Genomic DNA, 23,850 nt, shown 5'->3' with positions numbered 1-23,850 from the left:
AGAAGGCTCATTTTGCTGAAGCAAAAAGACCACCATTTTTTAGAGACATAATATTACATTTCAAGAGAGCTTTTGTTCTATCTTCTTCTCATCTCTCTCATTCACTCTTATTCTATCTTAAGAGATTCTAGCAAAGATTAAAAGGGCTTTTGCTCTTGCTTTAATCTTCATAGAGTTTTTGCTCTATTATTCACTTGAGAGATTATAAAAACTTACATTCTTCACTTATATCATTTTCTCTCATTCATATCATTTATAGAGTTTGAGCTTCACTTATATTCATATATACTCTAGTTGAGAGCTAAAGTTTGTACATCAATCTTTGAGAGATATTTCTTGTGAGCTTACACTTGTATATCTATCTTGAGAGAGATTCAATCTTGTATTTCAATTACAATCTTTTCTACAAACTTGTAAGGGTTGGTGTGACCCAAAAGAAGCCTAGGAGAAGGGTGTTCTCCTAGCAAGGAAAAGAAGCAAGGTCTTGCTTCATGTAAAGGTTTACTCTCCACCCGCAAGGAGAAGCTATATTGGATTGGGAAGTCTCAAGAGGGATCTTAAGCCGAGGAGTAGGAGTTTCCGAACCTCGCAAAAATCGCCGTGTTGTAGTTTGCAATGTCTTTTCCCTTATCTCTCTTATAATTATGCTTTAATTGCTTATTCCATATCTTGAATATTGCATAATTACTTAAATTGTTGAATAGAAATTGTATTTCTATATATTGCGAAATTTATCCATTGTTTGGCATTGACTCTTTTCACCCCCCCTCTAAAGTCAATTCTTGGGCAACAATTGGTATCAAAGCCTAACTCTAATTAAAGGACTTAATCGTCTTAGAGTACGATCATGGCCAACAATGGTAGTATCACCCACTTAGAAGGACAACCCAATGATAAACCTCCTTGTTTTGATGAAAATGATTATATCTATTGGAAAATTAGAATGAGGGCATTTCTAAAAAGTATTGATATTGATTTATGGAAAGTTATAGAATATGGTAGTCATATCTCAACCAAAATTATTGAAGGGATCAAAATTCCTAAATCGAAAGAGGAATGGGATGAAAATGACCATAGATTAGTTAAATGTAATGATTTAGCCATATGTTATCTTTATTGTGCATTAAGCAAAAATGAATTCAATAAAGTTATCTTTTGTAAAACGGCTAAAGAAATTTGGGACTTGCTTGAATTAGCCTATGTTGGATCAAGTCATGATAATGAATCAAATATAAATGAACCCTCTTGCATAAATGAGATGCATTGTAGTTTTACTAACATTACTAATTATTTGAATGTTATTGGTAGAACTAACTCATCCACCTATAGCGAAGAAAGTGATGAAATGCAAAAGAAGAGTATAGCTCTCCAAGCTTCTACCAAAGAAGCAAGTAACATCAAAGAGTTGGTTAATCATTGTCTCATGGCCAATGAAGATGAGGTAAATTCTAATCATGAATCCTTTGATTTAGAAACTTCCTATAATGAATTAGTTGATGAGCACAATGAATTACTTGATGCGTTTAAAGAGTTACAAAGTATGCTAGAAAATATGCTTGTAAAATGTGCTTCCTTTAAAAAGGAAAACCATGATATCATTCAAAGACATGAAAAAGTTCAAATAGAAAATGACTTTTTGAAAAAGGAAAATCACCATCTTGTGCAAAAATTAGAAAAGATTCAAATTGAAAATGAGTCATTGAAAAATAAAATGAAATGTGTATTTTCTAAAGAATCTTCATCAATTGATCTTATTCCCGAAAATGAGTCTTTAAAGAAAATAATTCATGATCAAAATGACATGTTAGCAAAGCTTACCAAAGAAAAGGAGAATTTGAGTACTATACTTAGAAATCAAAGAGATGTCTTTTTCAAAAATGAGATACAATATGATCCTCACACTAAAGATGCATGTTTGTTAAGAATAAAAAGGCCTTTGAATGATCACTTTGTCAAGAGTGGTACCCAATCCTCTAAATGCAATTATTGTAAAAGATTAGGACATAAGATTCATGATTGTCCATTTAGAAAGAAGTTGAGGTCAAAGAAGATTTGGGTTCCAAAAGGAACTTATGTTCCATTGCCTAACTTATATGGACCCAAGAAAATTTGGGTACCAAAAGAAGAATATGCAACCCTTTCTTATAGGGTTACTTAAGGGCATCAATTAAGGATTATGAAGGAAGCATCACTCTTGGGAACAACTTCAAGGGCAAGGACAAGTGGATTCTCAAGTTGGTGCCTAGAGCACAAAAGAAATATCATGCCAAGAATTTCTCAATCACAAAATGGAAAGGATGCATCACATTGAGAAACAATTCCCAAGCTAATGAAGTTAGCACCATGGGTAAAGAATTTCTTTCTCATTAATGTGCTTTTATATAAAGAATTCAATCGTGAAATTCGAAGCATGACATTCTTAATATGCTACTAGTTGCTAATAGATGTAAAAATGTACATGTTATAGATTTTGATAATTTTGCACGAAAGTAGTTTGTTTTGGCATATGAGTTATGAACATGCTAACACGAAATGATACTCTTCTTCCAAATAATCTTTAGATTAAGTATTCTCAATCTTTGTGAAAGATTTACCTTTTGGAAGATATGCCATCAAAGGAAAGCATACACTATCTCATGAAGACCATTAATGCTATTTCATTTGAACCTTATCAAATCTATCAAAGTAGCAATGTCTAAAACATCATCTATATGCCTTTGTGATCTTAAATGCTTTATCCATTTTATTGTGTCACTTCCATGCATATAGAAAATGAGGTTGTTCATCTTGAAAAGGTTTAGTTGGACTTAACAAAATAAGAAATCAAATAAGTCCTCAATTGAAAATCTCAAGGAACAAAACTCCATGGAAGAGCCATCTCATAAAATCTAAGAGTGAGAGTTTATAATGCCTTCCTAAGAGTGTTTGAATAGTTCACTTCATTATTTTGATCCATCATTGGAGAACATTCTATATGTGCTTGATAAAGATCTGATTCTCTCTTAAAGTTGTAAACTTTTATCTATGTTTCTTTTCATTCACATCATGATAGTTAACGTGTGTCATCATTGGCAACTAGACTAGAATATCTCTCCAAGTCTTCAACCTTGAAGAAGGAATTGAATGAATGACTTTGTGCACATGTGACTTTGATTAAAGGAACAAAAATGCTGTATGTTTTTGCATGAAATGATTTTTATCAAATGCATTTTTAAGTGATTTTAAATTCAAAAGTCTTTAAAAATAAACCACACGGATTTAATTTGCACTACATGCTTAAAATGATCTCTAGCCTATGTGTTTAAAAATAAGCTCCTAGAGCTCCTTTCAAAAGGCTTTGTGGTTTTCTAAAGAATGATGGCTTTTGAACAAACTTAATATCTTCATATATTATAGCTTTCAAAACCATTGCTGAAAATATGTTGATTGCACTTAAATTTTATCCTTGAATCAACATTCATGATTTACGCAAAGATGTTTAGCACTAGCATGCAAAATGATTTAACTTAGCATGTTGAGTAAACATGATTTCTTCTAAGGATTAAAACTCCTTAAGTTCATAAAAATAAAATTCACATATCTATTTGACAATTTAGTCTTGGGAATAAGTTATTCAAATAACAATTTGTTCTAGCTTAGATGACTAATGTGATAATTCAAGTGTAATATGCATTTCTAAAAATCCTATTCAGCATTCAAGGACAAAGCATATAGAAATTAAATACCATTTTCTTAGGGATCATGTTTCTAAGGGCAATATTAATCTTATATTTGTGACTACTGAAAAGCAAATTAGCTGACATCTTCACAAAACCACTCCAAGAGGAGAGATTCTGTCTACTCAGAAGAGAAATTGGAATGATCACAGAGCAGAATGTCATGCAGTGAAGTAGCAGCAGCAGAGCCGGCTCCAATCTAAATAAGAGCCGCCTCTATAGAAAACAAGAGCCGGATCATCTCATTCAAGAGCCGCCTCTCCAACCTGCATCCAAGAAAATCACAAATCCTAACTCTCGGTATCTCTAGAGCCGGATCACCAAATTTCATGAGCCGGCTCCCCAAAACCTGCATCCAAGTCCTAACTCTCGGGATCTCTCAAAACTCATCAAGAGCCAGCTCCAAAAATCAAGAGTCGGCTCCAAAAAGCTCTTGAGCCGGCTCCAATTTCCCATGAGCCAGCTCCAATCCATTGTCCCTCATTTTAATACCTCGGTAGTAGGTTTTTTTTAAAAAAATAAACCATCTTCATTCCAGAGAGCATTTTGGCTAAGCAACATTTCATCTTTCTTGGGCATCTTCACAAGTAAGTTTCTTTCATCAAATTTCCGTTAAAGATCTTGTGTTCTAGCTTTTTAGATGAACCTTCAGTGATTAATTTTTAAAATTCATCACTTTTAATTCATCATTCACTAAACCTTGGTACACACTGTAGCTTTTCTCTCTCACATGTAAAAGACTCATTCTAATGAGAATTGCTTAATCTATGGTTTCAATTACCTTTTGAAAATTCCAAATTTCTAGTATTTATGCAGAAACTACCATGTGTCTTTTGTTTAATCTATTAATTCATTATATATAGATCATATTTTAGAGACATATTGCATAACGTTTATTATCAAACCCAATCTGTTTTGAATTTATCTTTGAATAAGTTATAAACATGTGTTGTTTATGGTTCATTTGGGCAGTGTGTTGCAAGGTTCTATTGAATTTATATGCTTTTGTGATTCTAATTGCTTATCTACATTTTATTGGTATCACTTCTTGCATATATGAAATGAGGTTTTTCAGACTTAAAAATGTTTATATGGACTTGAGATAATGAGAAATCAAATAAGTCCTCTGTTAAGATCCTCAAGGATAAAATCTTCTTTGAAGAGCCATTTCATGAGAAGTAAGAATAGGAATTTATAATGCATTCCTTAAAATTGTTGAAGTTTTCATCACTTTAATCAATCATTGGTGAATATTCTATAATGGCTTGCTAGAGAAACCAATTTTTTTGTTATGTTTTTTTACTTTGCTCTTATACTATGAAAATCTACATCATAGTAGGTATTATGGGTCATTCTTGATAACAATTGGCATAATTATGATTATCCTTAGGCATAATTATTTATTATGATAATCTCATCATGATACTCATCTTAAAATGTTTATATGAAGATTTTCATAAAAAGTGGCTTGTTTTGGATTATGTGATTTGAATTTGCTAGCATGATTCAACTCTCTATCTTATCACGTTATGTCATTGCTTCATTGTTCCATTAGTTGGACAATCATTGAATAATATATGATGGGAGCATGTTCATCGGGGGAGATTATCAATAATCTCTTATGTATAAACATTACATGTTATACTAAGCTTAAAGGACTTATCTTTTTTTGTTAAACATGTCTTAAAATGACTTATTGGTCATTATATTCATTCCTATGAACTTTCATGATTTTGATGACATTTCCCTCTTTCTTGAGGATATCAAATGTGAAGAAATATATTAGGGTAGAAGTAGTCTTGAGTTCTAAAATTTGCCTCTAAAAGGTTGTTTGCCTTTAGGCTTATTCTAGTTTATGCTTCATTTTTGTTTCACGTTTGATTATGTATACTTTTGTATATGACATGAACCTTAAATGATGATTCGAACTCATGTTGTCAATGAAATTGGCCTCTTATGATATAATTGCTTATATGTTTCATCCTAAACATATTATAGTAACAACTACTATTGCCAATTCTTGATTATCATTACGTCACCATGTCAATTCTCTATACTAAATGATCAATACTAAAAGAAGATGTCTTGACCTCCCACCTTTTTGAGATGCCAAAGGGGGAGAGAAATGTGATGTGTTAAATGATCTAAAATGATTTATGATATATCAAGCATGCCATTTTATAACATTATGTTCAATGAATGCACTTTGATAGGGGGAGCATTTTTCAAATGCTACTCCATTTGCTTATGAACACATCAATGTTTTGTCATCATCAAAAAGGGGGAGATTGTTGACCTTAAGGATTTCATCCAATGACAATCTAGGTGTTTTGATGATAACAACCATTAATGGTGTTTAAGGACTAATGTTTACATTGAGTGTTATATAGATTATTCACATTCAAAGAATAACCTCAATGAAGCACTAAAGATCATTCAAAGTATTCCATTATTCAAGATCACATCAAGGAAAGAAATGGATACAATGAAGACATGAAGTTGCAAGGAACAAAATGCAATGTCCAAAGATAGCTTGAACTTCAATGAGCAAGAAAGCAACCCAAAGGAAGAAAGAAAGCATTACTACCTCAAGCCTAAACGATCATGGACAATGCATGAAGAAAAGGGGTAGATAGGATGGTGAGTGTTTTGGATTCAATGTCAAAGTATTATGAATCCATTTGAAGCTCATCTCTATAGGATCATGCATATTATCATCATTCACATTTTTCTTATATCCTTAGTAATAGACTTTGCACTTCATTCATAGATATTGTCATATGAAGTCTTTGCTAAGAAAGGGTTAGTTCAAGCTTGCATAAGCTTTGAAAGAACTCGCAACTTGAGCTAGAAATGCTAGGACCATGCACATTAATCATAAGATTTACTTTGGTGTCTAGAAAGAAAAGGAAAAGACATTGAACTTAATATTTCATCTTTAATGCCTTTGTTGCCATAATTTAGTAAATGACTCTAGGACACAATGAACTTGATATTTATCATCCTTATATGTCCCTAGACTCTTAGAAATAGGTCTTGAACTAAATTGAACCATTCATCAAAGTCCTAGGTGCTAGAAAGATGGTTATCTCAAAAGAAGCAATTTTCAGCCCAGAAAATTTCCAGACCAGCCTATGCTAAAACTGTTATAACTATTTTTGTAGTTGGAATTTTTAAGTAAGGCTAGGTGCATTAGAAAGATGACTTCGATCTCTTGAGTTTAGACTCAAATTTCACCTAAAAATGATTTGAATTGAATGAGATATGAGCATTACAAAATGCATATCTCTGGTCTGCGAAAATTCTGACCAGGTTGCACTAAAATGACCATAACCATTTCTGTGGTTATAATTTTTGAGCAACGCCAGTGGATTTAGAAAGCTGACTTCAAGGCAATAAATTTAGACTTAAATTTCACCTCATTTGGAGTTTCATGGACTGAGTTATGTCCATTTGAAGTCATGCCATTTTCTGTCAAAATCCAAAACAAGGTGTTGCCTCCATGAAAACTAAAGCAAGCACATTTTATCAATTGGAGCCGCCTCCCATTTTTATTGGAGCCGCCTCCCAATTATAGGAGCCGCCTCTTTGCACTCCAGTAGCCAAATTGTGTGTCGTAGAATGCATTTTTTGAATTGGAGCCGCCTCCCAGTTATTGGAGCCGCCTCCCATTTATTGGAGCCTCCTCCAATTTTTTGTAGAGACGGCTCTTCTAAGTTATTTGAATCTACAACGGCACTTTTCTGCATTTAAGTCTTCCAACTACTTCTAACAGACATATTAAGTTACGGCTGTCTATATAAGGAAGGCTCATTTTGCTGAAGCAAAAAGACCACCATTTTTTAGAGACATAATATTACATTTCAAGAGAGCTTTTGTTCTATCTTCTTCTTATCTCTCTCATTCACTCTTATTCTATCTTGAGAGATTCTAGCAAAGATTAAAAGGTCTTTTGCTCTTGCTTTAATCTTCATAGAGTTTTTGCTCTATTATTTACTTGAGAGATTATAAAAGCTTACATTCTTCACTTATATCATCTTCTCTCATTCATATCATTTTTAGAGTTTGAGCTTCACTTATATTCATATATACTCTAGTTGAGAGCTAAAGTTTGTACATCAATCTTTGAGAGATATTTCTTGTGAGCTTGCACTTGTATATATATCTTGAGAGAGATTCAATCTTGTATTTCAATTATAATCTTTTCTACAAACTTGTAAGGGTTGGTGTGACCCAAAAGAAGCCTAGGAGAAGGGTGTTCTCCTAGCAAGGAAAAGAAGCAAGGTCTTGCTTCATGTAAAGGTTTGCTCTCCACCCGCAAGGAGAAGCTATATTGGATTGGGAAGTTTCAAGAGGGATCTTGAGCTGAGGAGTAGGAGTTTCCGAACCTCGCAAAAATCGCCGTGTTGTAGTTTGCAATTTCTTTTCCCTTATCTCTCTTATAATTATGCTTTAATTGCTTATTCCATATCTTGATTATTGCATAATTACTTAAATTGTTGAATAGAAATTGTATTTCTATATATTGCGAAATTTATCCATTGTTTGGCATTGACTCTATTCACCCCCCCTCTAGAGTCAATTCTTGGGCAACACATTTGACCCCTCATTTCAACATCAATACTTTATTATCTCCAAGCACAGATGAAGAGAGTGCGCAAATGGCTAATGTTCTATATGCAAGTGCAGTTGGAAGTTTGATATATGCAATGGCGTGTACGAGACCTGGCATGTCACAGGCTATTAGTATGTTGAGCAAATATATGTATGACCTAAGAAAAAAGTCATTAGCAGACAGTGAAGTGGATTTTACGATACACCCAAGGTACTGTGAGAGTTAGTTTGAAATTTGAGTGGGATGATAGACTTGGTCAGCATTTGGTTGGATATGTGGATTCGGACTATGTTGGTGATTTGGATAAACGTCGGTCAACTACAGGTTATGTGTTTAAACTTGCTAGAGGACCGGTGAGTTAGAGGTCGACATTATAGCCTACAGTTGTTTTGTCTACTACAGAGGCAGAGTACATGGGAGTGATAAAGGCCATTAAAGAAGCCGTATGGCTACATGGGTTGCTTGAGGACTTAGGGATTATTCAGGAGCATGTTGATGTCTACTGCGATAGTCAAAGTGTTATCTATTTGGCAAAGAACCAGGTTTGTCATTCACGTACAAAACACATCGACGTTCGTTTCCATTTTATTTGTGAAATTTTGGATGAAGGCGACATTCTCCTTCAAAAGATTAGGACTGCGGATAATCCCGTAGATATGCTGACAAAGGTTGTGACTAAGTTCAAGTTTGAATACTACTTAGACTTGATTAACATCTTGCGAGTTTGAGTGTCTTTGGGCGCATTTAGAGGCAGTTCAAGATCATGCTTTTGGAATACTTCATTTTGGGAAAGGTGTACAGATTTTTCGCCAAGATGAAGATTTGTTGAATTATATGGCTCAAAATTAATTTCCACAAAGCTTATAATAGAAGGAAGCATATTTGATTGGATCAAATATTAGCTTAGCTACAGAAGTGTAATGGTGAAACTTTCAAATTAGCTTCCAAATGAAGCTTGCACAATGCTTACAAGAGAATGAAGTATATTCAATTGGATCAAATATTGGCTACAAGCTTTCAAATTAGCTTCCAAATGAAGCTTTAAAATTCTTTGGCAACAAGAATTATTCTTGGACAGCAAATGCCATTTGGCTTCCAAAGGAAGCTTTGTAATATACTTGGACACCAAGTAATTTTTTTTAGCTATAAATAGCCATTCTATCTCATGGGTTCAAATAATTAAATCACAAGAGAAGTTCAGTAGAGTGAGAAAAACAGAGCTCTTAAGTGAGCTAATTTAGAGAGAAGAAAATATTATATATTTTCTTATTTGTGAGCTTTTTATAACCCTTTGGGTTTTGATATTAGTGCATTGATCTTGAGCTGCCCGTAGATGTAGGCACATTGCTGAACCACGTAAATCCTTGTCTTCCTCTTTTGTGTGTGTTTTCTCCAATTTATTTTGTCAGTGCATTCTTCTTTAGTATGTGATAACAACCACCATTAGTTATTTGTTGGGCCCATGTTTCCGCACAACATTATATATATATATATATATATATATATATATATATATATATACTTACTAGGATGTGTTTGATACCACTCATCTTGGTACTATTTCAGGTTATAAGTAGAGACTTCCTAGGGGTCACTCATCCTGGTAATACTCCAGGTTGTATATTTGGCTCCCCGGGCCACAAACTTCCTAGGCCACCCATCCCCATCCAAACCCTCATCCTAATTAGACACAATATTATCTGCTTTTGGCTCTCCCGGCCAGAGATTTCCAAGGGTGTCACTCATCCAAACCGTCACCCTAGCTAGACACGATATTGTCCACTTTTGGCTCTCCCGGACCCAGTGGTACTACTCCAAACACGTTTCACTGCCATTATGGTTTTTTTTAAATGTATTGTGTCAAGAATGGTGTTGAATCTACATATAGCTCTTGTCACATTCACTTTTGTAGCTCACCCAGTGTGATAGCCTATCCGTGCCACCTGCACAAGCTTACACACCCTCCCACAAGGTCACATCCACTTTTGTAGCTCACACAGTGTGATAGTCTAGCCGTGCCACCTGCACACGTTCACACACCCGCCCATAAGGTCGCCAGATGAATAATCTTTTTCTATTATTTGATAATTTAACTCAGTACTTAATTTAATTGATTATATTTCATATAAAGACCACTTTAAAAATAGGTATCAATTAAACTAAGGTAAACTTTAAGTGAAGAGATTTTTTTTTTAGTAAATGAATGAAATAGATTTCACATATTATTACCAAACATTAAACATATAAATCTTAAAAAGAATTTTATTATTAGTACTTAAACTTTTAGAACTTGAAATTCAACTATTAAAATTTTCAATAATTAATTACACTTTACTTGTAAAATAATAATAATAACACACAATTTAGTTATTTCTATCAATATATCTCATACATAATGCAAATCATATTCTAGGCTAATTTTTTTTGTTCGTTCATGTTATGAATTAATCCCTTTTTGTATACACAATAATACAACTAGTTAGGAATTAATCCGCCCAAGATCACACACAAGTATACAATTACAACAAAGAGAAAATAAGATAGACAAACACAATATTTAATGTGGTTCGGCCATACCTGGCCTACGTTCACTAAGAGAAGAGATTACATTAATCATTATAGAAGAGATATTACAATGGTAGATCACACACACACTATCTCATTAGAAATAACATCAAGAGAGATGTCAAACACCGGATCGTACGCCACCACGATCTACCACTCTACGAGGCTTCCACTCGCTATTCGTGTTCACCACACAACATCCTCTCTACCTACACACTCACATATTTCTATGAGACTACAACACTCTACCTTTCTGGTGCCTCGGTGCACCCACTTTTTCCCTTTCTTCTATTCTCTCATCTTCCTCTTCTCTTCTCTGCATTCTTTATCACCATGTACCTCTATTTATAGGCATCCCCATCACTAATGGACGGCTAAGATGCAATCTCACCAATGGTGGAGATCGATTCTCTAGAATCTTCTCCCACCTTCTTCACACTTCTATATATATCTACAAGTATCTATAACATTCTAGAACTCTCCATAATACTCCACACAACTCTGGAGAACTTTAGAACCTTTCACACACTTCTACAATATTCTACACATATCTAGAATCTTACACATAACTCACAATTTCGGAATACTCTAGAAACTTCTCTCTTTATATATATATATATATATATATATATATATATATATATATATAGATATATATTGTCCTTTAATTTTCGTCATTTTTAACAAATCTCCACATTGACGAAAATTCTCCACCTTAATGCAAGATCTTAACATTTCATCCATCATGCATTTGAATTTTTCGTTTTTCTTCTTTGGATCTGCACCATTAATACACAACGATCGAACTCTTCAGGACAAACTTTCAGGTCTACACTTAGCTCGACATAGGGACTTCTCTCGAGCGTGACAACTTTGTAATTGTGCTATGAACTCCTCTCGATTCTCGACTTATCTAGCCTCCTGCTAGAGCAACCTTCCATCGTTTCCTTGTAGAACTCTCAAGTGTACTCCCCAATAGATAAGGTCCCTCATTGGCAACGCCGTCTCGTGAATGCTCGCCCTTGTTGAGACTAAAATTTTCCTTCCATCAAATTTCTCGATTGTATACTTGAAATCCGCTATAGCTTTGATACCACTTGTTATGAATTTATCCCTTTTTGTATACACAATGATACAACTAGTTAGGAATTAATCCGCCCAAGATCACACACAAGTATACAATTACAACAAAGAGAAAATAAGATAGACAAACACAATATTTAATGTGGTTCGGCTGCACCTGGCCTACGTCCACGGATAGAAGAGATTCCATTAATCATTATAGAAAAGATATTACAACGGTAGATCACACACACACACTATCTCATTAGAAATAACATCAAGAGAGATGTCAAACACCGGATCGTACGCCACCACGATCTACCACTCTACGAGGCTTCCGCTCGCTATTCGTATTCACCACACAGCATCTTCTCTACCCACACACTTACATATTTCTATGAGACTACACCACTCTACCTTTTCGGTGCCTCGGTGCACCCACTATTTCCTTTTCTTCTATTCTCTCATCTTCCTCTTCTCTGCATTCCTTCATCACCAGTACCTCTATTTATAGGCATCCCCATCACTAACGGACGGCTAAGATGCAATCTCACCAATAGTGGAGATCGATTTTCTATAATCTTCTCCCACCTTCTTCACACTTCTATATATATTTACAAGTATCTATAATATTCTAGAACTTTCCATAATACTCCACACAACTCTGAAGAACTCTAAAAACTTCTACACACTTCTACAATATTTTACACCTTTATACACATTTAGAATTTTTCACACAACTCTAGATAATTTCGGAAGACTCTAGAAACTTCTCTCTTACTATATATATATATATATATATATATATATATATATATATATATTGTCCTCTAATTTTCGTCATTTTTAACAGTTCAATATTCTATGCTAAATAAGATGATAAAGTATTGTTAGGGTATTAAAGCAGTGTACACAATACTGGGGATATCCAAACATGAGGAGGGTCCCAATAATTATGTTATATTTTCATTAGGCCCGCATGAATCCTGCAATTTGCAGCGTCCAGTACATGGAGTCCATTGGGTATGTATCCTACCAAAAAGATTTGATCAACCAGGTGAACTTCAAACTGCTCCAATAATTCAAGTGTTGGGTACACATCTGTAAATGGTGAGCCAATTTAGATTTGATTAATGTCACAGAGAAGGTCAACGTAAACAATCAATGAATTTGAGTTATAAACTTATAGTACTTGTAACATGCAGATAAGTTCAAATTTTAAATTATAATTTTTAATTGTGATAGAACTTATCTTTTGGATGACATTTTGGCTGGGAAGGAGTTTGAAGATAAACACATGGCGTGATTGGAATTGGAAGTCAAGCGAAAAAAATCTACAAGAAAAGAAGAGAACCGCTTAAATTAAAAATATATATATATGCGGTTGTGATCAGCATAAAATGACGCGAGGCACAATCTTAGAAGCAGCCAACCAATGCAACCTTGGAAGAATGATTGAGTTAATGAGAAATCATACAACAATACCAACGCTATGGTATCCCAACATGCGGGAGTATTGGATGATCTGAACATGTCATGTTATTGGTATGTAAATTACATTTACATGCTATCAATCAATTTAAATATTATATGTTCTTCGGATTAGTACATGCATGCATATATATATATATATGTACAAATATCTATTTTGTTTATAGATCTCCCTATATACAACGAAATATATTTGCTTGTTTTGTGTAATATGCTTGTACTTATTTTACATTGTCGAAATGAGTTCCAACACTTAGCTGAAAGATCCTGTGTTGGACAGTTGGGTGATATCTGTTTGTCGTTTCTTAATTATTATATATATATATATATCCATGACATAGAACTAAAATAAAGTTATTCCAAATTATCTATTCAAAGTATATAATATGTACTAAACTAAGATTATAGAACAAAATCTTCACTAGAATTGATTTGCTAGTCAAACTAATTCCTAATATCTATTTTAATATTTTAAAATTAGGTTAAGTGCAAAAGTACCCCTCTATATAGTACAAAAAAGTTTTTGTGTGTGATATAAAACTCCATATATTATTAATTTAGTACAAATACTCCCTATTTGCATAAAACGGCTATAATATCCTCTTGTCAATAAAATAAAATAATATTAAATAGACCAAGCAATTTAAAATTACCATTTTAGACAATTCTCAAACTCACCCACAAAGTTAACATTTTTGTGACAAATATATCTTTAAAAATACTCACATGACTTTTAATTTAATGGCTAATTGAGTCATTTTACTGTAAGCAATATCCATCTCTATGTGGCAATAATCCATGGCTGGTAGAAAATGATGCAGGACCAATAGAGTTATTAAGAGATTAAAAAATTTTAAAAAATTACTATTTTGAAAAAGCTTATGTAAATTATGTTTATTTTTTTTTATTAATCAAAGTAGGGTAAAACAATACTAGGGACCAATTTTTTTAATGAAAAATAACAGAGCTACATATATATATATATATATATATATATATATATATTATATTTTGTTTCATTGACCAAAAAAAAAAAACTAAAGAACATATTTGAAAAAGTAAAAGTAAATGATTTTATATGTATAATTGAAAAATTAGAAATTATTTATCAAAATTTATTAGGAAAGAATAAAAAAATAATTTGAAACCATTACATAAAATATGAAATTATATCGGTATAGTATTCATATAATTTCAGACCTAAAGAAATAAATATTTACATTTAATATGATTAGTACTAAAAGCAAAATTGTATAGTATTCATATAATCTGTGACCTACAAAAATAAATATTTATATTTAATATGTTTCGTACTAACACCAAAATTGTTAAACATTCATATAATATTTGACTTAAAGAAATAAATATTTGCATTTAATATGATTCAAACTAAAAGTAAAACAAAATAAGACAAAGTAAAAAAAAACATATTCTTTGATCTTGGTTATATGAGAAAAGGGCAAATTAGGATTCCAAAATTTATTTTAGGAGGATGCATTATGTACATAACCTATATTATATGAGAGTTTTCTGCACTTAATCTTTTAAAATTATATAATTTAAGGAGAGAATATTTTGATATTTTGAAATAAAAGTGTTAGAAAAATTAAAAAAAGTAATGCTAACAAAAGTGCCCGATAATTCTTGTGACAACCAATCACAAGAGTCCTTGGGTGTTGAAACCCAACACCAGAGCAACGTATTATAAAGATTAGTGTGAACTAGCATAGCATCTTTGTACCATTTAAAATGACCCCACGTGCAAATGATCTTAAATAAATTATAAATAACAATTTTTATTCAAAGGATATTCTATTAAACCAAAACTAACCAAAACTAAGAGATTATATTATTTATGATATTCTATCAAATAATAAATATTAAAAAATAATAAATATTAAATGTTTAAAAAGAAAGATTGAGAAAGATTTGAAGGGATGTTTATCCCTCTTATGATAGTAATTTAATTCTTATAAAAAATAAAAAATATTACAACTAATGCAATTTTTCTTTTAAAAATGGCGAATTAGACTAAAAAAAAGTTAATTGTCAAAAATTATTGTCTAATCGAATTACATGAGATACAACTCCTAACCCTAATATTTAATACTTCGTCAGAACATTCAACTACCCAATGTGTTATACCAGATAAATGTTAAGAGAAGAAATAATAAGACTATTTCCTCGTACAACATAAACAGCCAAGGAGCTAATTGTCAATAATAAATGATCTGATTAAAGTAATTATATTTGAATTAAACTTATAATAAGAGAAAAGAATCATCAATACTAGCATGGTTGGGGGAGGGGACACTACGTTATCCCCTCTCCAAGACATGTTTGATTCAAGGATTAAATCAGAAACGTTACGATCAAGAGGAGGATGCAAATTATAGCACAATCCTATCACCCGATAAATTATTAGATAATTTTGATTTATTTGATATTTGGTGGACTAATTCAATATAAATCCTTCAATCATAAAACTTTGTATTTATTAATATATTCTTGTAGAATCATTTTTTCAATCTAAAAATATGTATTTAACTGGTCCACCAAATAGCAATGGACCAGTTTACCGTTGCCGAACACTCACGTGCGACATTTAGATAAATAGGTTTGGTTTGACTAGTTGTAGTGGTTCATTCTTCTCTCTTAAGTTTAGCAAACCAACGGATGAGATGGGTTAAAATCTAATGGCTGAGATGGAGTCTTATTTGGATATGGGCTAATGGATTGTCAACTCTTTGGGCCTCATTAATGAAATGGTGAGTTGGGTCAAACTTGTACATAAATGGGCTATATATTTTAGATGTGGAATGGTATTACGAATGGGCTTTTGTGCTAAAGTGACATGGCTATTGATCTTGTGTTATAAGGCCAGCGATGCTGAGTTTAGATTCAGGGGTGTTCAAATAGCTAATCCGTTAAATTGATCTGAATCAATTCGATTTGTACTGTTCAATTCGATTTTTTATCTAATAATTGGATGATGTTTTAAAAATTGTCAATCCGTAATGAAGAAGTCGATTAATGAATTAAACTATGAAATAATCAAATCGATACATTAACTCATCCGATTCGATCGTGAATTATAATAATATATAATATTATATGTATACTGTAGTATATTATTTCTATTTATTTATTATTTGTTTTTAAAATTCAGCCTACGTGAGCTTATCCAACCCTAGGTTTTCTAACATCAGGTCTGATTGTGCCGCCTCCCAGTCTCTCGACTCTCTCTTCCTCAGTTCCTCATCTCAAGCAGCCATAACATCTGAAATATTGCAAATCTCCATCACTCATCATAAGGTACACAATCTCTCTTTACTTTCTCTCTTCATCACTCATCCCTTCCTAGGCCCCAATGTCCCTCTAATTTCTCTCTTCAAAATTTCGGCTTAAAAAAAGTGATACGGTACACAATAAAATAAAAACAGAGAAAGAATCGCAAACCCTAGAACTAGAAATTACCAGAAGCAGAGAAAAGGGTTTTGCAGATCAAAAAATGAACATATTTTATGTATTTATCTTGTTTCTCTGGAATCTTCTGAGCTGATAAATTTTTTGGATTTTAAGTTTATTTTTTTCTTTTCAATATTGTAATTTGTTGCAGTCTGATCTGAGTTCTATGATTCAAATAAATGAGCTTTCATTGTGCATTTTTTTTATGTGTGTATCTGTTGTAATTTGCTGTGGTTGGGAGGGGCAAAATGGAAAGAATGTTTGGGATTTGTTTCTGAAATGTGGTGCGATGACCAATCATTTGGCTTTTGTAGTTGAATGCTTAGATCTGATTTACTTCTCTTGCTTGTTCGAATTGGTGTGTTTGACCAATTTCTATGTTTTTTGTTCTTTTGTTCTTGTATGATGTTTGGTCTGTTTTTGTTGTTGTTGATAAGCCCAATCCGTGGGAGTGTATGAGTGGGCAGTGCGTGTTTATTTTGTGGTTATATAGAAATCCCCTTTTATTTATTTTTCCCCACCTTGCATCTTTCTTATTACTCTCTATGAATATCTGTTATTGTTTTCCCTTCGCATATTTATACATGGATAAATTTATATATACACACAATTTGTTATTTTTGTAACTAGAATACCCGTTCTGTATCTTTCTTCTATTAATTAGTACAGACCGCATAATGTAAGTAGTAGCAGAAGTATTGGACATAGTCCGACCCAATCCATTGTCATATTTTGTGAGATGATAGCTGTCATTTTAACTTTACACCGACCCATCAGAAAAGTAAACAATGTTTTTAATGAACCATCAATACAATATAGTACCACATGTATATAGTTAGAGAGAGAGGCAACAATCTTATTACCTCCCTGTCTCTCTTCCTCACACTTTCTTCTGTCCACCGACCTTCTCTTATTCTTATTCTTCCTTCACTCTTTTCTCCTCCGCCTCTTGACTCTTCACATGTTTATGAAACATCTCCATCTTTGTTTTAACAGGATACATCTCTCCATCAACTGATTTTGAAGACAACCCTCTCATTCTCAACTCTCTTTCTACCGGAATTATATTTCAGATCTAACAATCTAGCCATGCCTCCTCAATCATCAGGTACCTAACTCCTCTAATTATTCTTACTATTAAATCTTTGCTGATATATTGTTTTATTAATGGTTTCCGTACTTTTTTTTGTTAATGTGAATGAAAATGCTTCTAATTATATATTTATTTAGTCTGAAGTATTGTAATTTTGTTTCAATTTTGTCTTTCTAATATAGGTGTATTTCTTCGGAATACAGAGAAAGAATGGGGAATGGGTAGAGTAGGGAAAAAAAGGTGCACCCCTTTTTCGAAGGGAGAGAACAATCCACGTAAAATAACTGAGCTGCAGCGGAGTGACAAAGGTCTTCCCTCGAACTGCTCTGTAAATAAACACTGATATTGCAGAAGCGGGGAAGTCACGTAATAAAATGGAGGTGCAAATGTGCAAAGGCTACAAGGGGTGATACTTCATGCTTCACTTGCAAAGGCTACAAGGGTCCTTTCTTACTGCTATGCTTCCATGCTTCACTTCCTGATGGAGTAGGTCGTACCTCTCATTACTTGGGAATATGAGTTGCCACCGACAAGTTTGTATTATCTATTCCAACACTGAAAGTGCTCTTAGAATGATTTATATAATTCGATCTGTAATACTTAAAAATCTCTTGGCTGCTTTACTTGTCAACACTAAAAGTGCTCTTAGAATGATTTATATTATTCGATCTGTAATACTTAAAAATCTCCTCGCTGCTTTACTTGTCTCGCTTGTTCTTTTCATTCTCTATCCTTGTCAATGGGCCACAACTGTAGCAACAAAATAATAAAAAAAAAATGGTTGTGGAGTTCAATTGCAATCTCAACGACTCAACCCACCTTTATATGATACAGATTTGGAAACTTGTTTAGGCCATCATTTGTACCAAATTATGTTCGAATAGGAACATGGCAGGAGAGAGAGTTTACCTAATTATTCCAAAACTATGGACACTTCGTAGATTTTTATTCTTTTGAGAGTGTTTTGTATGTTTAGTTTGTGGGAAGCAAAAACTCATGGGAAAGTTGGGAGACAAATTACTGTGATTCATTTCAACAGTAAAGATGCCGAGTAGGCTTGTTGGGTGGCATGAAACTAATCCACAACATAAGAGTACATTGGTTTTAACTACGGTTGTAACTTGGGCTGGCCCAATCCAGCTTAATCTGAGCCCAGCCTCAATGCGGTTTTGGGTTGGATTGTGCTGGGCCGAGGTAACTTAAATTTGGGCTTCAACCCATGAAGCCCAACCCAAATATTTTTGAGTGGTAGATCCACTTGTGTTGCTTCATCAGAAAACAGAAATCATTATAATAAAATTGACCTTAATCAGATAAAAATAAAAATAAAAATAATAAATAATATATAAATAAATGGTCCAGAAAGGTATAAGAGAACAAAAAAAACTGGGATTTAAGACCATTAAGATACTTCATATCTGCAGTTCAGTATCACTTGCGCCAACCAAGTTAAAACACATGCAGATGCAAAAGCAACCAATGATTTCAAAACCCACCCATTAAAGCTACGTAAAATGTTTTTATTGTATTTTTATGTAAAATGTTCTTTTTATTTTTTATTTTCTATTTTTTATTATTTGGTGTTTGACAAAATATTTTTTAAATCAGTTTTTATGCACAACTAAACTCTTTCTTCAATGTTCCTCACCAACAAAGAATAGTACCCATAATTAACTCCCTATACTTCCTCTTGCAATTAGAACTTATTTTCTCAAGATTTAACTACCCAATATATAATACCAAATAAATTTATAAGAGAATGATAAATAAGCAAATAGCTTATACAAATATATAATTAAAGGACTACCAAAGCTACTCCCGCAAGAAGTTTGGTTCCAAGCTCCTTGGCACGCTTTCTTGATGCTTTTTTCTCCTCGGTATCTATGAATTCAAATGGAGTTCCTTTAAGAACAAGTTCATGTATCAAAAGTAATCTTCTCAAGGTTAATGGCCCTCCTAATTAAATACATTGCAAGCTCAACATCATTTGAACCTCCAACAAATCCAATTAATTCCACTACCTTAAGGTACTGATGGGGCCGTGATGTAAACTTTTGGCGTTTAATTTTTCGAAACGGCCCGATCCATATCAACTGTAACAAGGAGTAATTCAGTCATATGGTGCTTTATGCGGTAACAAGTACTCGGGAGAGAAAGAAAAAGAATAAATGATATTCAAATTCCACTTCGAAGTAGACCATTAGTATATGCTTTATACATGCAGGTAGACCAATTACCATACAAAACCAAATTTATAATCATCATAATGGTTCGGCCGGTGAGCACATGTGAAAGTTAGAAACAACTAGCTCGAGCCCTCCATGGAAATCAAACATCAATAAAATAAATATAGGATGCAATAAAAACAAGTGGTTAAGATTTAGTTTCTACCCAAATATCAACCTCTTTTACAAATTTTCTACTAGCTACCAATTTCTATAAATTCTTCCATTTTCTAAAACCCTCATCTCTTTACAAGACTGCATGCTTATTATTTCTAGTCTTTTATGTTATTGAACTGAAAATATAGCAGGCATAAGAAAAGCAAAAGTATAATTATATCATAAAATATCTGTATTTGTATCTACCACATTTTAATAAGCCAAAGTGCCCACTATTGATCACTAAAGATCCTGAAAGATAAACTAAACTCTTGCTACTGCAGGGTACCCTCGGGAAGTAGAAGAAAGATGGGATTTCTACTTTGACTTTGGCTTGCATTCTTAGTTTGAAAAAGAAAAGATACCAAAAAAAGTAGTATTGTAATGGACAGTGTACCTTGTCACCTTTCTAAGAGCTGATGAACTAATACATTGGTGGGTTTATTCTAAAGCATGTATGCACGGGCCTAAATAACATGGAATCAGTCACATCCTCAATCATGAAAATAGAGCAATCTAAGGACGTGTGAAACTCTTAGTTAGTGTTGTATTAAATCCACGTGGTAAAAAAAGAATGATATATATTTATTTACAAAATACTTGAACAATCAGGAAAATAAAACAAGCTAAACAGTGTAAAAGCATTTTTCCTATTATTAGTAATATTGTAACTTTGTAATTGCCATAAAGAAGGGGAGAATTGAAAGATTTTAACTGAATCAAAATTCCCATTTGAAATTTCAATTACAAAAGCAATAAACCTCACAGTTTCAGAAATGTAGGTTGTAAAGTAGACTTATTACCTTTAACACAAATTTAGATAAGAAGGACGTGCCTCTATCAGGGGAGCAAAAACGAGAAGGCTTTCTGCATCACTTGCACAAATTCTCAACTCCAGTTGCTTCAGCTTACTAAATACAGGAAAGTTGAAAGACTCAATACCATCCTGAATAAACAAAGAAAAATTAAATCTTATGTTAAAAAAAAAAAAAAAATGAATAAAATACAAATAAAGGGAAGGAGATAAAATCAACACAAACTTACTAACCTCTAGGATGGTCAATTTCAGAGCAAGGCTCTTTAGCTGAGAAAGATAGCTTGAAATCTCCAAAAAGTTATATATAAGATCATCACAATAGTCACCCTCGATATACAAATCAACAGGCATCGGGGACATTCTTAAAAGGCAGACTTATTTTTGGTCCGACATAGTGAAATGACATGAGATTCATTGCAGAAATCTCAGTACTTTCCACATTGAAACAATGATATATCGCCAAGCACTTCAATTTGAGTGATACCTCAGGAACTTTCAGATTGACAAGACCCTCAGACTTGTTCATAGACAATTGTTCTAAAAATGGACAGTTAAGAAGTACTCGAGAACTTGTCCACTTACATTCACCCAAGATAGCTGGTGATTGGTGAGGGAGTTATAGCTAGTTAATCCATGGGGGTGATTTGTAATACGATAAATGTAATCCTTTTCCAATCTAATATGCACATTGTCTGTAAAGTCTAATTCAAGACTTTTAAGTCTCTTTTCCATTGCAAACTTAACCCAATTGTCAATATGAAATCTAGAAGTTTCATCAATATCAAATTGAACTTTAAATTCATCTATACTTGGACCGTTGAATGATTTCAAGACTTGATTAACCCAACTCAAATTGTCAGGACCCAAATGTTCTAATAAAATCATCAATTCATTCAAATCCAAATACATCAAACTACATCCTGAATCATAAAAAAAAAAAAAAAAAATGCTTTTTTATACAAAGTCAATTTCCTCAAATATATACAAAAATTCTCCAAATAAATAAAATAAATCCTGTAACGCCGACTCTTCACCCTAAGCCCGTATCTAGCAATCCCCGTTCATCTTCGGTACCTGAAATTGGAGGGTGGTGAGACAGAAAGTCCCAGTAGGAAAAACCATAACAAAAATTTCACGGAGGTTTAACAAAACAGCTTCACAAAATATACACATTCATATGAATATATAAACAAAATAAATATGCATTTAATCAAAACATTTAATAAAACCATTTGAAGCAAAACCACCCCATGCCATTCAAGGTATAGAGAACCCTACATTGAAAAATGAATTATTTCTTCACTGGATCACCAAAGCCTCAAGCTCCAAACCTCCTCTGGAACTCTCGGCTCTCTCTCTGTGCTCAAACTCTCGCATTCCTCTATTTTTTTTTTCTCTCTCTGTTCTTTGTATTCACTCGGTGTACAACTCCTTCAATTTATAATGGTCTCCACCGACTTATAACTTACGACAGCTCACCATTGCAAAATCAAAATATCAAAACATAATAATTACCTTAAATGGACCACACCACACACCTTTTCTTCTTCCTAATCTTCTCATTTCTTATCTTCACTTTCCATACATATCACCTACCAACCACAACATCAGCCCATTACCAGCCCATGTGAAGGAAACCAAAGCAAGAAGAAAATTGAAAATAGATCCTCTCTAAGAATAGTTCTCTTCAGGCATCTATAGGTATTAATCTTACGACTCGTAAGGCGCCACATCAACAACTTATTTTTGACTCGTTCAAAACACTAAAAGTTACTACACTTTCTTAAAATATCTAACTATATTAAATTACAAGTTTACCCACATTAAAAAACTTTTTTTCTCTTCCTTCTCTTTCCTATGTATAACATATATATATATATACACACACACACATGGCTAGATATATATATATATATACAGATTATATATGTCGGAGTCTCGGGGATAGTGTCTCTGGCATCCATGCGCTCGGAGAAGGAGAATTTTTTTTTTTTAATGTGGGTAAACTTGTAATTTAATATAGTTAGATATTTTAAGAAAGTATAATAACTTTAAGTGTTTTGAACGAGTCAAAAATAAGTTGTTGATGTGTCGCCTTAGGAGTTGTAAGATTAATACCTGTAGATGCCTGGAGATAACTATTCTTGGAGAGGATCAGTTCCTAAAAAAACTTGGCCAAAAGAAATCCTCAGTGGGCCCCGCAAGTACACATTACCATCATCACACAACCTTTCTCTCTCTTCCCACTTCAGTTGCTCCCTCCTATCACCTTCATTAGACAATAAAAAAAATAATAAATAAATAAATATATATATATATATATATATACACACACAAAACTAAATCAATCCCCTTTTTCTCCTCGTGGGTCCCACCAATTTCCATTACCTTTTCTCTTTATCCCTTTGGCTGGTACACCTAGCTGCTTCCTTCAAACATACATACATACATATATATATATATATATATATAAACTAAATATAAAATAACAACTACACCTCCACAAACTCAAAAATTAAAATTATAAATTAAAATCTAAAAAAAATCCGGATTATCACACAAATACAAAGGCGTTTCTACTTCTACATGCTTATCTCCCAGTACCATTCCATCTATTACATGTGAAGCATCAAAGTTCAAAC

At 33.0% G+C, this 23,850-nt stretch overlaps 1 long non-coding RNA gene across 1 annotated transcript; it reads left to right on the top strand.

Annotated features, from left to right (window-relative positions):
• Nucleotides 1–16,602: 16,602 nt before the first annotated feature.
• LOC132303830 (uncharacterized) lies at nucleotides 16,603–18,687 on the top strand. Its single transcript, XR_009481357.1, has 3 exons — nucleotides 16,603–16,764; nucleotides 17,914–18,025; nucleotides 18,193–18,687. It is a non-coding gene; the product is annotated as an uncharacterized LOC132303830 (long non-coding RNA).
• The last annotated feature ends 5,163 nt before the right edge of the window (nucleotides 18,688–23,850 follow it).

This window comes from Cornus florida, unplaced genomic scaffold (genome assembly GCF_030987335.1).
Source record: "Cornus florida cultivar Cherokee Brave unplaced genomic scaffold, ASM3098733v1 CherokeeBrave_3.0.0_Hap2_Chr04, whole genome shotgun sequence".
In the NCBI taxonomy this organism is placed as follows: Eukaryota; Viridiplantae; Streptophyta; class Magnoliopsida; order Cornales; family Cornaceae; genus Cornus; species Cornus florida.
This window is presented reverse-complemented; position numbering and strand designations above follow the sequence as displayed.